A 15,793-nucleotide genomic window follows, 5' to 3' on the forward strand; every position below is an offset into this window, starting at 1 on the left:
TAATTCTGAGAATTCTGCTTTAGTCACCAGGAAGAGACACTTACTCCTTCCTGAACTCATCTTAGGCAAGAGTTGTGGCAGACACTTGGCATCATGAGGAGCCTGAAAATAAAGCCAATGCAAGGAGGAAAATGAAGTGGAACCAAGAATGGTAGAGAGATCAAATCTGGACGACTTATTCAGAATCCCTGAATCCAGGATTGTCCAAAGCCAATTCCAAACCTGGGCAGAAAAAAGTCCCTTTTTGCCTAATCCAGCTTGGGTTGGGATTTCTGTTCCTTGCAACCAAAAGATTCCCAAGTGACACAAGTGGCGAACAAGGCAGTCCCAGCCTCTGCCCTTATGGAATTCACAGTCAAATGGGAGAGGCAGGTGCTGAGCAAAGAATTACAGGTGTAATCTGGGCAACAAATGTCAAATGCAGAGAACTGGCAGCCAACAAAGACAGAGGAGCCAGGCTGGTCTGTGGTCTGAGAAGGCTCCTTGGGGAGGGAGGTGTGGTCCAGGCTGAGATGGGAGGGGAGACGGCTGTGTTTTCCAGTGTTCGACTCCAGCATGACCCCTGTACTTCACAGTCACTGCAGGCTCTCACTTGGGTAGCCCAGGGATTCCATCCCTCTCTGACACGCCCCTCCCTCACTCCTTCATCCATTCTCCCAATACTCCAATTTGTTCAAAAGCAGCCAAGAATGACCAGGTGTTTTTCCTGCACTCCTGGAAAAGCCTTTCATTCTGGAGAAAGACTATGGTGTCTTTCACGGTCAAGAGTGTTTTCTTTTTCATTCCTTCGTTCCCTGTATAAATCGGAGCCGTCAAGTCAGGTCTTGAGGTAACAGAGGGATATAAAGAACTCCCAGCCAAGCACAGGTTGTTACTGCAGATCCAGGAAAAGTGGAACGTATGCCTCCCCAGAGAGAAAAACCACTCATTGTTCTCTGCTAATCTGGCCCAGGGATATTTGTTCTCTGGCATCAGTCACTGACTCAGAGAGAGAAAAACTCTAGGTTCAAATGCCTTGGTGCTATCTCCTCTCCCTAGCTCTGTGGTCTCACACCGCACGGCTGTGAGCCCTCACTCAGAGGGCTCGGGGGGCACCAGAGCTGATTTTCATGGTGAATATGTTGCTTCCCCAGCCCCCGCGCAGAGGGAACAAGCTTCCTAGCTCTCCTGCTCTGCTGACCACACCACCAGTGGCCAATCTTCTGTTCACACACTGCAGCTTCCATAGCAGGCACTGGACCAAAGTGGCCAGTTGGAAGGGTCATTTTATGGTTCACCACCTTGGGATGGGAAGACTTGCGTTTAAGGGCCATCGTGTCCACTGCTTGAGGCTGTCTAATTGGCTCCTTTGGGGTCCAACTTGGCCACCAGGCCCCTCACCCTGATTGCCAGATGGAAGAGCTGGGGCAGGTCCCAGGCACTTTACCATCCCCTTTGTAACGTATATGACTCACCCCCGAAGCCCAACTCCATTCATGTGATGGGGATGAGGCCCCTGCAATTGTGCCACTCAGCTTGGGGTTGATACTTGAACACGGCAACTCTGCCCAGCTTTGCAATCACCACTGGAGCCCGTGGGCATCTTAACGCATCAGGACAACCTCGGAAACAGCCCCAGGTTAGTCTTTAAAGGTAGGAGGCAGGAAACAGCCTGGGCGCCTGTGGGCAACCTTGGCCTCCGCTCCTCAACCATCCCTGGCTTTCCAAACGGTGTTTCCGAGGTTGTTTCAGAGTTCCCAGAGGAAGGGGGCCTTGTTGGGGGGGGGGCCTCTCTTCACCCTGCATATACAGCACCCCCATATCCCAACTTCCGAGAGAGCAGCTCGAGTCCTAAACGTTTTAGAATAAGGGCTCTGAATAAGAATGTGTTTGAAAGAAGGGAAAGCAGGAAGGAAGTGGGGCCTACAATTAGGCTAGTGGGTTGTCAAAGCTCGTCTACTTTTCCCATTTGATGACTCGCCTACAGCTAAGAATCTCTGATCGACATTTTCATTCTAATGACTTCAAGGAGACGAAGTCCTTTCACGGCTGATGTGGAGTCAATGGATCAGCTGTTTCTTAATCCAAAACAATGCAAGTGGCTCTGAGATAAAAGATTCTTTAGAGCAGCAGTACTTCTCTTGATGTGCTCATGGATCCCCTGGGAGCTTGTTAAAAATCCGGATTCCTGAGCTCCACACTCCGAGGGTAGTGACTGCAAGTTTGGGTTCAGAGCCAAGACCAGGGGCCTGGCGTCCCCTCCACCACCCAGCAGCTCTGTAACTTGGAGCATCCAGTTACCTGCTCTGTGGCTCCGCTTTCTCATCAGGGAAGTGGGTGTGATCATGTACATGTCCTAGGGTTTGTGAGGCTAAAAGGAGTTAGTAAGCGAAACAGGCACTTAGAACAGTGGCCAGCACATAAGACATGTTCAATAAATGTGAGTTATTATTAATATCAGGTTACAATCTAGGAAGTTGTCATTTAACAAGCAGCCCTGGGCGATTCGGCTTCAGAAGATCCCCGGGCCCCAATTCAGGGACCTCAGCTCTACAGGTGCACAGAGCAGCCTTCACCACCTGCAGGCGACTCCTTTCCCTTTTGTAAAAAAAATAAGGAGTAAGGTGCTTTGGGACCACCAAGCCATCTGTGCATCTGAAGAGGCAGCAGCTATTTTGCCCTCAAATGGAAATAGCTTGTTATTCCAATTAGACGTGTAACACATGCTAATTACCCCCCAAAATCAGAAAGGTCAGAGAGACGGAAAGAAAAAACATCTATCTATAAGTAATCCCCAAACCCAGAGAAACCAACTAGTATTAATGTGTTGTTTCTATGCCTACACACACGCACACACACACAGGGAAAGAAATTTTTTTTCCTTTACCATAACCATTCTTTTCCCTTTAATAATGTGATGGGAACATCTTGCTATGTCAGTAAACATAGTCCTGTAACATAGTCCTGTAACATTCATTTCAATGCTGCCCAGTATTCCTAGGTATGGACATAACATAATTTAGCCAAACCCTAATTGTCAGACATTTAGGTTATTTCCTTTGTGGCCAGGCTGATGATCAACCACGCAGGGATGTCCGAGTCGCAGGTTCCCATGGCGCCCTGCACTTTTCCTTCAGTAACAGTGAACATGTCTAGGTTTGGCCCAATGTCGGCCTCACCTGGGATGCTGAAAGCTCTAACAGGAAATGGTTATAAGCTGACACTCTCGAGTCAAACCCGGCTCCAATGCCGGTCGGCTCTGTGACTTTGGGCAGCCAGTGAACCTCCATAGGCCTCGGTTTCCTGGCTATGAAATGAGGATGGGGATGGTGGCATCTCTGGGGCTCGCCCTGAGCAGTCTATGAGATCACGCGTGTGAGGTCTTAGCAGGGCACCTGGAACCGGTTAAGTCTCGGTCACTTACCAGGCACCTACCAAATACTTAGTGTACTGAAATATCACTAAATAGCTTTGCACTTTAGTCAAAACTCCTTAGGATAAGTTCCTAAGGTCAGAAGGGCTACACTTTTTAAAGACTTAATTGATACCATCAAATTGCCCTCCAGAAACACCGTATCAACCAAGAAACATAAGAATCCTGGTTTCTCTTCAACCCTCACAAACACAATTAGGTATGTGCTGGGTTAATGTGTCTTCCTTTTGTGTTGGGAGGGCGGGCCTGGAGCCGGCATAGCAGTTTCTCGAGGCTGTAGAGGTGAGGACTCCGGAGTCAAGTCCCTGTAAGGAACAGCGAGATGGCCAGTGTCCCCCGAGGGCAGAGAAGCAGTCACCCTCCCTCACTGTGACTAAATCACATTAGACGTGCCCGGACCTTCGAGTCATGTCTGCCGACGTGTATCAGTGGAACCCTCAGGCATCTCTATCCTGGACCCCGGCCCCCAACCTGGCCTGTCTCTAGTGGGCGAGGGAAGCGGCTGGAACCAGCGCCACCCCTTCACAGCGAGGACTAGGGACCTAGTCCACGGGTGGTTCTCTGGGTCTCCCAGCCGCCCGGAGCCTAGGCCTCCCTCCGAGCCCCTTCTCCTCTCCCAGCTGTGACCAGCTGGGGCTGTTTCCAGCTGCCAATGGCTAATTCCAGGATTACACTTTGTAAGTTGATGAAATGTAATATCCAGAGTGTAAAAACTGTGGACTTGCTCCCAGCAGCAAAGCCCAGGGCGTTTCTCCAGGGTCTGATCGCATTCAGTCCACAGTAGAGTACAGCCTACGCTACTAAACCCTTTCCCGACACACAGTCCCGGGACCCGGAGGGAAAATGCAGGCCCAGAGGTATCAAGTTTATCACAACATGTTTTCAGCTCCGGAGGAATTGAAAAATCTGCTCTGAGTCATGTTCTCCAAAATGTGTGGAAAAAGGTCTGGGTGGGGGGGGAGATTTCTTCCAGGTGCTTCGACATCCTCTCTCCAAAGTTTCACACTCAGAGCGCAATTAGAAAAGGGGTTTTGAGGATCATAGAACGAAAAGGAACATTTTCAAAACGGAGCTCTCTCTCATCTTCTGCGGTGACTTGACACCTATAACAAAACAACTTCAACCCACAGAAAAGCCTTTTGTAGGGCTGATTTTTTAATTTCTTTCTCACCTGAAGAATCTGGGGACATTTTCCCCAGATTTTTTTTTTTAATTAGGCATTCAGAGAAATCTAAGAAAAAGAAATTTGTAAAAAAAAAATAACAAGAATCATCATTTATGAAGCACCTAACGTGTTTAAGGTTTTCACTGTAATGCTCACATCCACTGAATCTCAGTATAACAATAGCCCTGAAGAAGAAGGCTGTATTATCCATTTTTTTATAGGTAAGGAAACCAAGCCTGCAGAGGCAAAACCATTTGATCAAAGTTGGCTAACGTGTTTCTAACCTTTTATTAAAATACACATCAGAAAAATATACACATTATAAGTAACCAGGGGGATGGATTTCATGAAGTGAACATTTCCATGTGTTACCAGCATCTCAGTCAAAAAGCAGAACATCATTGCCAGCCGCCCAGGAGCCCCTTCTGTTCCTCCCACCTACTAACCCCCAAGGGCAACCGCTGCCCTGACTTACACCATAAACTAATTTTGCCTGTTCTAAAATGCACAGAAATGGAATCGTGCAGTAGTCACTCTTGTCCACAATTTCCTGCGACGTCCTGGCAGTGACGTCCTGGAATGGTGTGGGATTCCATTCAGTAATTGACCAACTTCCGGGGTGTTGCCAGTTGGTGGGTCTTACAAATGGTGTGGCCATGCCCGTTCTTGAAGGTGTCTTCTGCTGCACATAGGTTTGCTTCTGTCAGCATGTACTTCAGAGTGAAAGGTTCGGCTTTAGTAGAGTCTGTTTTCCTAAGTGTTTGGACTCAGCTACACTCCCACCAGTGGCACAGGAGAGTTCCAGTTGCTTTATTGACTCATTAAGATTTGGGATTGCCTCTCACTTTTGTTCTAGCCATTCTGCTGGGATCCATTCTGCTGGGGCCAGATAAACTTTGGGTAGAGGGGTCGAGCATCAGACCTAGGACACACATTTCTAGGACAGTGTCTAGCCTGGTGTCTGGCAGCACTTGGCGTGCTCACGGGATACTGGTTGAATGGACAAATGAATGGCCCCGATGCTCACAGCGTTTTTTCTACAGCATTTTGCTTGTTGCCGCTACCTCAGTCCCGGACTCCTGCATAATACAGCTCCCGACTTCTCCTCTGAAACCACACGGTTTCACACATCAGGCAAACCAGGTTGCGGTTACACCTTTGGTCTCTAAGACTGGGAATCAGTAGCAAAAGGAAGCCAAGGCAAGCCGTGAGCTGACTCGGGAACCGTGGCTCTGGGAAGCAGGCACAGCCGTGGGTGGCGTGGTCCTGGGCTGCAGACCAAGGCAAACATCCCCGGGGTCCACCTGGGACTAGAAGTCAGTAGAGACTGTTCCCCTCAAAGAAAAGTCACTGGAGCAAAAAGAGGGAGAAAAACAAGAAGACAGCTGTGCCAACAGCCCCGTGCGTGTGCACTAACACATCGCACAGCAGAGGAGAGTGACCTCGGGATGGAGAAGCGGCTCTTAATTCCCTTGCAAACTACACGGCTTCATTAGGGCAACTCTTTCAGAGGAAATCAAATAAATGACTGTTCCAATTTTAAATGCCCTCCTGAGAACAGGATTAAGTATGATTAAGACAATTCTATTCATTGGGAAAAGCAGACGGCTGCCCAGGGCCTCTTGCCCTCAAACACACAGGGTCTGAGAGCTTTCCTCCTTTTGCGCCTTCTTCGTCATCCTGCCGGCAAAGTCTGAGAAGGGAATAATAACAGTAATAGCATTTTGGAGGGCTTACTATGTACTAGGCACTGCCCCGAGCGCTTTGACGGAGTCACTTCACGTAATCTTCACTAAGATCCTGCCAGGCAGGGACTGGTCCCATCCCCATTTAAAGGTAGGAGATGGAAGCTTGCAGAGGTAATAGCTAAAGATCAAACAGCTGGTTAGCAAGTGGCCAAGGCGGGCCTCGGACCCTGGCGCTCCAGTTATGTACCACGGGTAGCAAATCACCCCGATATTTGATGACTTAAAAAGACAGCCATTAGGGCAGGGATCCACTCCATGTGGCGTTGACTGGGGTCACCTGGTCGTATTCAGCTGGTGGAGGGGCTCATCGGGAGGGTACGAGACAGCTTCTCTCACGTGATTGGTGCCTTGGCCGGGAGGCTGGGTAACTCAGCTGGGACTGTCACCTGGAGGGAACAGGTATGATGTCTCCAGCACAGCTGTCTCACAGTAACTGCACTTGGACATGGCAGCTCAGGGCTCTCAGAGAGTTCTGAGGGAGCCAGCGGAAGCTGCCTGAGGCCTGGGAGAGCATCGCTTCAGCGCCGTCAGACTCCAGCCAGACCCAGGGGAGGGGACACAGACTCGACCTCTCAGTGGGAGGAGTGTCAGAGTCTGCAGCCGTCTTGAGTCACCACATTTTGTCTTTGCTGGATTCCAGAGCCCTCGGCCATAACCATGAACTTACACTGCCTCGCTGGCTATTGCTGACTTTCTCCTCTGTGCCAGGCATTTGATGCATTTATATATCTTGTTTCACTTAGTCATAAAAGAATGGAAAAGGTGGGGGGAAGAAGAAGGAGAAGAAGGAGGAGGAGAAAAAGGAAGAGGAAGAGGAGGAGGAGAAGGAGGGAGGAGAGGGAGGGGAGGGGAAGGGAGGAAACCTAGGAGCCCAACATTTTTCTCATTTTCTAGATGAAGAAACTACAATTCGGAGAAGGGAAGCCCCTTGTCCAGGGTCACATGGCCAGCGAGTCAGGATATGAAGCCTCTGTTCTTTCCATCCTTCACACTTCCTTCCTTCTGGGTCCGTGAGCCCTTTGCCCTGGCGAGTCTGCAGCCATACTTTTGCCAGGTCCCAAACACCGCCCTACATGTAAGAGTTAAGGGTATCTTTTGACCCTTCACCCTTGCTTAAAGAATCCCCAGTTTCCGGAACAGCCTCTCCCAAGAGTCTCCTTCCCTGAGCAGAAGCTCTGATTTGTCCAAAGGTAGAAGAGCGATTACAGGGATCAGCTCTGATGGCAGAGAAGATTTTCCTCCATCTCGCTCCCTTTCAGGCCTGATTTCCCCCAAAAATGCTCTGTGGAGACAGATATTGAAACTACACGTGCCATTCAGGTATAAAAAATATATCTGTCCTCGTGGATGTCCAGTGCAGGGGCAGCTTTGAGGATGTACATAGAGCATCCAGAAAATGACCAACAAAGCCAAAGAGCTTTCTGCCCTAGATTTCTCATCTTCACGCCCTGACATAATAACACAGGAGCTGCTGCCTTTCCCGCACTGTTTATCGCTGTGATGTGACAGTGCGGGTAACAGAAAGCAGGCAAGGAAGGCTTAATTATAAAAAGGAATCTTTTCGAGACACGTTAATTCCCTCATTTTTTTTTTTTTTCCTGACAAGAACTCACACACCGACACAAAAATGTGAACCTACCTTAATCTGGGGCTCTCAGAATTACTGCTACTGTGATATCTTAATACCCGTTGGTTCAATGGTAGAATTTCAAAAATTTCTGGCTCAGATTTTCTGTGGTTGAAGGCAATGGAGCAAGGAGGCTGAAAGTGTGGGTTCTAGAGACAGCCTTCCTGCCTTCAAATTCTTCCCCTACCCCTCAGCACCCAGGGGGCCTCGGCACCTCATGCCCAAGCCTCAGTTTCCTCACGTCTGAAATGGAGAGACCGACAGAACCTGCCTCCCAGCCTTGCTGTGAGCTTAAAGGAGACAAATATGAGAAGAACTTAACACAGTCCCTGGCACTTGCATACTAAGTGTTCATGTTTATTACATATCAGCTATTTCCATGTCATTATTATCAGGTAGTCCAGAGAGTTCAAATATCTAAAGAGTCACATACGCCACGTGGATATGTGTGTCTCAGTGTAAAATGACCAAGTATACATGCCTCTTGTCAGTCACTTCTAAACATGTGAATTATTATAAAAGTAATTTGTTTACTGTGGAAAATGTTTTGAATATAGAAAAGTGGAAAGAAAAAATAATCACCACCTATTATCCAACCACCTGCAGATAGACATTTTTTTTTTAACATTTTGGCCTATGTCCTTCCAGTTCCTTTCAGTGTGCATACATATATTTAATTTTTTTTTCAAGATACTTGTCTTTTTTTTCTTTTTTTTTTAATGAGACACTTTTTTTTTTTTAATTTTTATTTATTTATTTATTTATTTTTGGCTATGTTGGGTCTTCGTTTCTGTGCGAGGGCTTTCTCTAGTTGCGGCAAGTGGGGGCCACTCTTCATCGCGGTGCGCGGGCCTCTCATTATCGCGGCCCCTCTTGTTGCGGAGCACAGGCTCCAGACGCGCAGGCTCAGTAGTTGTGGCTCACGGGCCCAGTTGCTCCGTGGCATGTGGGATCTTCCCGGACCAGGGCTCGAAGCCATGTCCCCTGCATCGGCAGGCGGATTCTCAACCACTGCGCCACCAGGGAAGCCCAAGGTACTTGTCTTTTTATGAGACTGATGCCTTTCCTATTGTGCTAAGGAGCCAGGTTGGTACTTGCTTTTTTATAACGTGCTCTCTTCACCAATCACATATCATAAATATAGCCACATGTCATTAAATATTCCTAGACAGCAACATAATAAACAGCTGTGTAGCCTTCCATCTCCTGAATATATCACTATTCATTGAACGGATCCCCTACTGTTGGACATTTAGGTTGCTTCCAATATTTTTACAATATTAAAAACAACACTGAAATGAAGTCTCGGAAATAAACTACTGTGCACTTCCAAAGTCTATTCCCATAGGAAAAATTCCTAGAAATAAAATTCCCAGGTCAAAAGTTCTGCACATTTTTAAGGTTATATATAGGACCATAGCACCCTCCAGGAAGGGTGCATCTCTCCCCCCAGTGGCGAATGAATATTTCTTTTCCCTATATTTACCACCCCTGAGCATTCCTTGTTCAATTCTTTCAACAATTTTTTTTATTGAGTTCCCACTGTTTTCCAGCACTGTTGGAGATGTCTAGAACACAATCTCATTTCAGTCTGGCAGATTTATCTCTCAACCTTACTATCAGAGAAATAGGACTGTCTGATAAGTGCAACAGGCCGGGAGACAGGGCTTCAGCCTCTGAGACTATGAAGGGCCCATTCTTTCTGCCCCTTGGCCAGGAATGTGCCAGTCCTAATGCCCCCTCCTTACTGCTCTTGGGTCCTCTGTGCCTTGGTCTGCTTTTCTGGTCCAAGCCTTCTCCATAATGCGTGGCAAGAGCTTATAACCCAGACATGAAGAGGGTTTCAATGCAAATACCTACTCTAGTGGATTATAACCTGGATCTCTGATTGAGAAGGGTTCTGAGGCTATATTTAAGCTCAGTTGAAAGAGTGCTATGATTGATTAGTGATGTCTGCCACTGACATAGGAATGGCAAATAGTGGCGTGTGTACTTATAGATTCTGTTATTTACTCAATTTCCAGGCTTTGGCTGGCCTTAGGGTGGAACCTTGTGGATTCATGCACCATTTTCCTGTACTTCTGATTTCTTTTGCTCCTTTCTTCTTCCTTATACTCTCCCAGTTCACTTTTTCCTTCTTTTTTCTTTCTGCACTTCACACACATTTCTCATATCTGTAAATCTTGTTTCCTACAGACCACACCCCCATTGTGTTAAGCTCGTGTTAAGTGTTGCACTCTCTCTTGTCCCTTGATCTTTCTTTCTCTGCCTCTCCGCTCCTACAGATCATTCACTCAGTTTCTCCTCTCTGTGTTACCAGAAGCTGTCAAAGGCAAATGGTGATTCACTCTTGCTGGACTGACCACAGGAGAGGGCTGTTTCCCTCAGGAAGCCCCATTGTTCAGTCAGGAGAGGCCTGACCTCTGATAGAGTCACCAGGAATCCACCCGCACAGGAAACAAAGCACATCATTTATGATGCCTTTTTCACATTACAGCATCCGCTGATTGCTTCACAAGCTCCTGGAGACTGGTAAAATGTCACTTGGAGAACAACTCCACACTGGCCCGGGGCCTGTGGATAGCACTGAAATAGCCTCAAGGGGTCAACAGTCTTTGGGTTTAGTATTACATTTCCCATAAACAGCCTACCCTGACTGAGCTCTGACAATGGATCCGACATGGTGCAAAGGGTTTGCATGCATTATCTCAAGGAATCTTCCTGCTCATCTGGAAGCTGGTATCATCATTGCTCCATTCTATAGATAAGAAAACTGAGGCTCAGGGAGTCTAAGTAACTTGCCCCAAAATCACTCTGCTAGGGAGCTGAGGAGCCTCCAACTGGTCTGTGCAGCTCCACATCATACGTTAGTCAATATAATACACTGCTCCTTGTGAGGGGGCCCAGGCGTCCCACCTACTCATCCTGTTCCACCAAAGAACAACGAAGACAGAATTGCCATTTTGGAGTTAAACCATATAGTCAGCCCACAGTGGATCCAATCAGCAAACTGCAAGGTGGTTTTAAAGAGATAGTCTGGCTCCCAGGTTTCTAAGAATGAAGACATTAGCATATTTAAAGAAAATAATTGTCCCTCTATAGGAGGCTGGGCTACTACCAGTAGACACTGTCAAAAAGGGGACTTAAAGGATGCCCAACAAGCACCACCCAGGAGAGAGGTGGGTACACCAAGTCCGCTCTGTTAGGCTACGCATTCATTAAACTATCATGTATAGAGCACCTGCTATGTGCCAGCCACTGCGCTGGGCACTGTCTCCGCACTCAGGGAACCTACATCTTAGTCAGAGGGTGATGTACATGAACTAATGAAGTCTGAGCATTGGGGCCCTCACCTGCCTGGGCCCCTTCCAAGAGCCCTAACAGTGTGTTCATGTGGTCACACGTTTTTGTAAAATTTGTCGGTGTACGATCCTTCAGGGGCCATCAGTTAAGGCCACTGTCTCCACTTTTTTTTCCTCTCTGTATTTACAATAAATATTCACTTCTGTGCTGACTTAATTTGGTTCCCCTGGACGCAGCCCCTGGGACAAGGATGGGAATACGGTTGGTTTATTTGGGAGGTGTATTGGCAGGCCTGTGGGGAAATGAGACCTGGAAGGGCACTCAGCCGACAAAGGCTGCATTATCAAGCCAGCTCCCACTGTGGGTATCTGGAGCTTAATCCCATGGAGGCCTTTGGGGAACAGAATGTTTTAAAATAGGAGATTTCTTATTATTTAGCTAAGGCAAGGCCAACAGATCAGGAGGCGACCGCCATTGAAAAGATAGCTTGTTACTCATAGTTCCCAAGAGGAGGGGGCACAGCACATGGGGAGCCACAGGGAGAAGCACAAGCGTTGGTCAGGAGGCAGAGGGACGGGGCACCATGAAGAGCCTTTACTGTGGTTTCTGCAGGAAGGAACAGGTGAGGCAGGGTAAGTATGCTTACCATTGGCTAACTTGACTAATTTCTGTGGGCTCTGGGCACAGGGCTGTTCCTAGTTGGCTGGTACCTGGCCCTGGAATGGTTAGGGAAAGGGGATGGTGACTTGGAGTGTGAGAGCCTGATAGACAAAGAAGGTGCTTGGATTGGTTGGTTTGCATTTGAAAGATACACCGCACGAATTTTTTACTATCACTAAGAATCTGCTAAACCTGGGAGGGAGTATTCCCCCAGGGTCAGCAAGGCCCCAGAGGTCAAAACAACAGCAATACAGAAAATAAAGACATAGTTAATGCCCAGGGTAGATCACATACCTCAGAGCAGTCCCACCCTGGGGTGAGGGAGTCACTGGCTGAGGGCTGCTGGTGGGAGTTATTTCCCCAGCACTCTTGGTGGCCAAGGGCACTTGGAGAAAGCTGGGGGTCCTGACACTCAGTGCCAGAGCCTGTGGGACATGGGCAGGGCACCAAGAGCTCTGCTCCCTGCACCAAATTCTACATTCACGGTTGTATATATATATATATATATATATATATATATATATATATATATATTTTTTTTTTTTTTTTTTTTTTTTATCAAGAAGGCTTCCAACATTGTATGAGCTTCAGACTCTACAAAACTGGGTCTGCCCCTATGGAGAGACAATCAATACCTGATCGTTAGGGGCTGAATTGCGGCCCAACTCAAATTCGTATACTGAAGTCCTAACCCCCAACACCTCAGAATGTGACTATATTTGGAGAGAGGGCCTTTAAAGAGGTGAGGTCATCAGGGTGGGTCGTAATCCAGTACGGCTGGTGTTCTTATAAGAAGAGGAGATTAGGGCAGAGACGCCCTGAGAGTGAAGACAGAGGGAGAAGACAGCCATCTGCAAGCCAAGCAGAGGCCTCAGAACACACCAACCCTGCTGACACCTTGACCTTGGACTTTTAGCCTCCAGAACTGTGAGGAAATAAATTTCTGTTGTTTAAGCCATCCAGCGCGTGGTACTTTGTTAGGGCAGCCCTAGCAAACCAATACACTGAGGAAGTTCCGACAGGCTGGTATCCTTCCACATTGGTGTTCAAGAACGTCCCTGGCTGGGCCCAGCCTCCCTGTGCAGCTGTGGGATCATCTAATTTCCCATAGAGCAGGCCCCTGGCTGAGCGGGGGCTACGGCACTCCAGACGGTTCCTATTCCTTCTAGAAAGGGCAGTCATCCTCGGCTCCAACTGACTGTTCCCAGATCTTCTGGTTTCCCAAGAGGAGCCAGAAATCTGCATTCTATATGAAAACTCCCTATTTTTAAGAGTTGGTAATAAATTCAAACGTTCTTAAAGAAACACTCTTCAGGCCAAACAAAACAATGCTGCAAACAGGATTAGACTTGCGTTCATCATTTGCAGCCTCCAGCTGTATTTCTTCCCTACAGGGAGCTACCAGGTTCCCATCCGCCGGACATTTCTATTTCTTGTTGCCAGTGAATCACTTGGTGTTGACTTGGGAGCCAGATCAACCTGCGTTAAAAATCCCAGCTCCACTGCTTACTCCTGCAGGAGCTTGCACAGCTCACTTCTCCTCTCAAGCCTCGGTTTCCTCCTCTGGAAAGTGGGCATCACAAGGATTGATGAGCTGTGAAGGTCAGAGGATGGCCTTAAAGGGCAGAGGGTGCAGCAGGCAACCAGGAAATAACAGCACTTTACACAACCCTCATCCGTTGCTTTCCTGGCTGATGTCTGCCTCCCAGGAATGTTGCAGCAGGCAGTGTCTGAGCCCGTGTGGGACCTGTGATAGCTGACTCACAAGGTAAATATCTCCTGGTCGTGACCTTGTCAGGCTGCTGTCCTCTCCTGGGGGTGGCCTGACCTTGAGACAGTCTCCTTTCCAATGTCTGCACGTTGGAATGAAGCACTGTTGGTTTGGCCTTAGAGGGTCCACAACGCTGAGGGTTAAAAGCTGGAGCTTTTTCCCTGAGCAAAATCACTCTTTAAAACACACACCCGGACACTCACTTCCCAGGCCCCGGATCACGATATCAGTGGGCTCCAGAAGGAGGTCGGCTCCAAAGCCATCCCTGGTTCTGCCATTGGATTCACTGCATCACACATGTTCGTTTTTAATTCCCATCCAGCCGTGTAAAGACAGGAAGGCACTGCCAAATATTGATCCCGGGAAATGAGACATTAATAAAGCTAATTCTGTCCACCCGGGCCCTGTTCCCACAGGCGGGCTAGAAAGGCAGGCAGAGCCAACATCTTCCTTTTTTTGTATTTTTCATAAATTAAAACCGACACTCGGCCCCGTGGATCAATCTGAGAATACAGGCAACAGTGCAGCTGCGATAGGCCAGGTTTCCTATGGATCTGGGGAATATTTTTGTGAGTGTTTTGTTTGTAGAAGGGAGATGGCATAGCCAGCACATGGAAACAAGTGTCTCGATCCTAGCTTGATTATTTCCTTGCCATGTGAGGACTTTGAGCAAGCTACTAACCTTTCTGAGCCTCAGTTTTCTTATCTGTGAAATGGGTAAACAGTAATACCTACCTCATTGAGAAGGTAAGAGGAATAAACAAGAGACTGTGAAATGCTTAGCCCAGAGCTGCCCTTAGCTGCTAAAACAATCATGTGCAGCTCTTTATGTGAACATGTATTTTCCAGACTACATGATTTTTATGGCACGTTCTCTGGTTTATCTCACAGAGTTCAGCAGATGTTTAAAAATTGAAAAAAAAAAATTTTGTTGTACCAACACATGCTATGACATGGACGAGCCTTGAAAACATTAAGCTAAGTGAAAGAAGCCAGTCACAAGAAAACATATTATACGATACTACACAAATGAAATGTCCAGGATAGGCAAATCCATAGAGACAGAAAGTAGACCAGTGATTTCCTAGGGATGGGGGGTTTAGGGGGAAACAGAGAATGACTGGTAATGGGTATGGTGTTTCCTTTCAGGGTAATGAAATGTTCTAAAATTGATTATGGTGATGGTTTCACAGCTCTATGAATACGCTAAAAACCATTGAATTGTACACATTAAATGGATGGATTGTATGTAATGTGAATTATTTTTCAATCAAGCTGTTAAAAATTATTTGTTAAATGAATGTATGATTTAATAATTGGATGATTCCATGTATGAATGAATTTTGTTTCCTTGGCTGTTTAATCATTCCAAAGCACTTCGACATTTATCTGTAATTCAACACACTTATCGGACATTTATTAAGTGCCAGATATGGTGCTAGGGGCTGGGGGTTCAAAGACAGAGGAGACATGGGATCCATCTTCTCAAAGACACACACTAGAGAAAGGGAAACAGATTGTAAATGCAGCTGCAAAAGATAACACTGACACATCACTTACAATGAGCCAGGCACTTATATTCTAATTATAAATATAAGTACAAATATGTGTTTTTTCATTTAATCTTCATAGCAACCCTTGAGGAAGGTACCAGCATTATTTGTAGTCTTTAGATGGGAACACGGATACACAGAGAGGGTCAGTAACTTGCTTAAGGTCACTCAGCTAGTAAATGGTCAGCTGGGACTTGCAGCCCAGAAAGCCTGGCTCTATGCCCATGGCCTTGACTCCTGTGCTCCACTGCCCATGCAGGGTGACACTGTTCCAATGGTGAGGGTCCTAACCATGCCAGTGATGTGACAGCCAAGGGCACTGTCACATTCCCCCCCGCCTTGGGCTTGGGTTATCAGCCCTGCAAAATCTGTCTTTACACTTTCCCCCCACACCCTCCTCTCTCTGCCTGGCCAGCATCTGGCCCTGACACACTCTGGAGACCGCAGGAAAGGATGCCCAGCCCTGCCTCTGGCAACAAGTACTGCCCCGTCACCTGTCTGTTTCTCTTCCTTTCCTGTGGCAAAGCAGAAGCACCACACTGCTTGTTATGGAC

At 47.4% G+C, this 15,793-nt stretch overlaps 1 long non-coding RNA gene across 1 annotated transcript in view; it reads right to left on the reverse strand.

Moving 5' to 3' along the window:
* LOC309637591 overlaps positions 1-15,793 on the reverse strand; it is a 49,997-nt gene that overhangs the window by 24,370 nt on the left and 9,834 nt on the right. The gene's annotated exons all lie outside the window — the stretch shown is intronic.

Source organism: Balaenoptera physalus (assembly GCF_965194825.1).
Source record: "Balaenoptera physalus genome assembly, chromosome: 11".
NCBI classification, from domain to species: domain Eukaryota; kingdom Metazoa; phylum Chordata; class Mammalia; order Artiodactyla; family Balaenopteridae; genus Balaenoptera; species Balaenoptera physalus.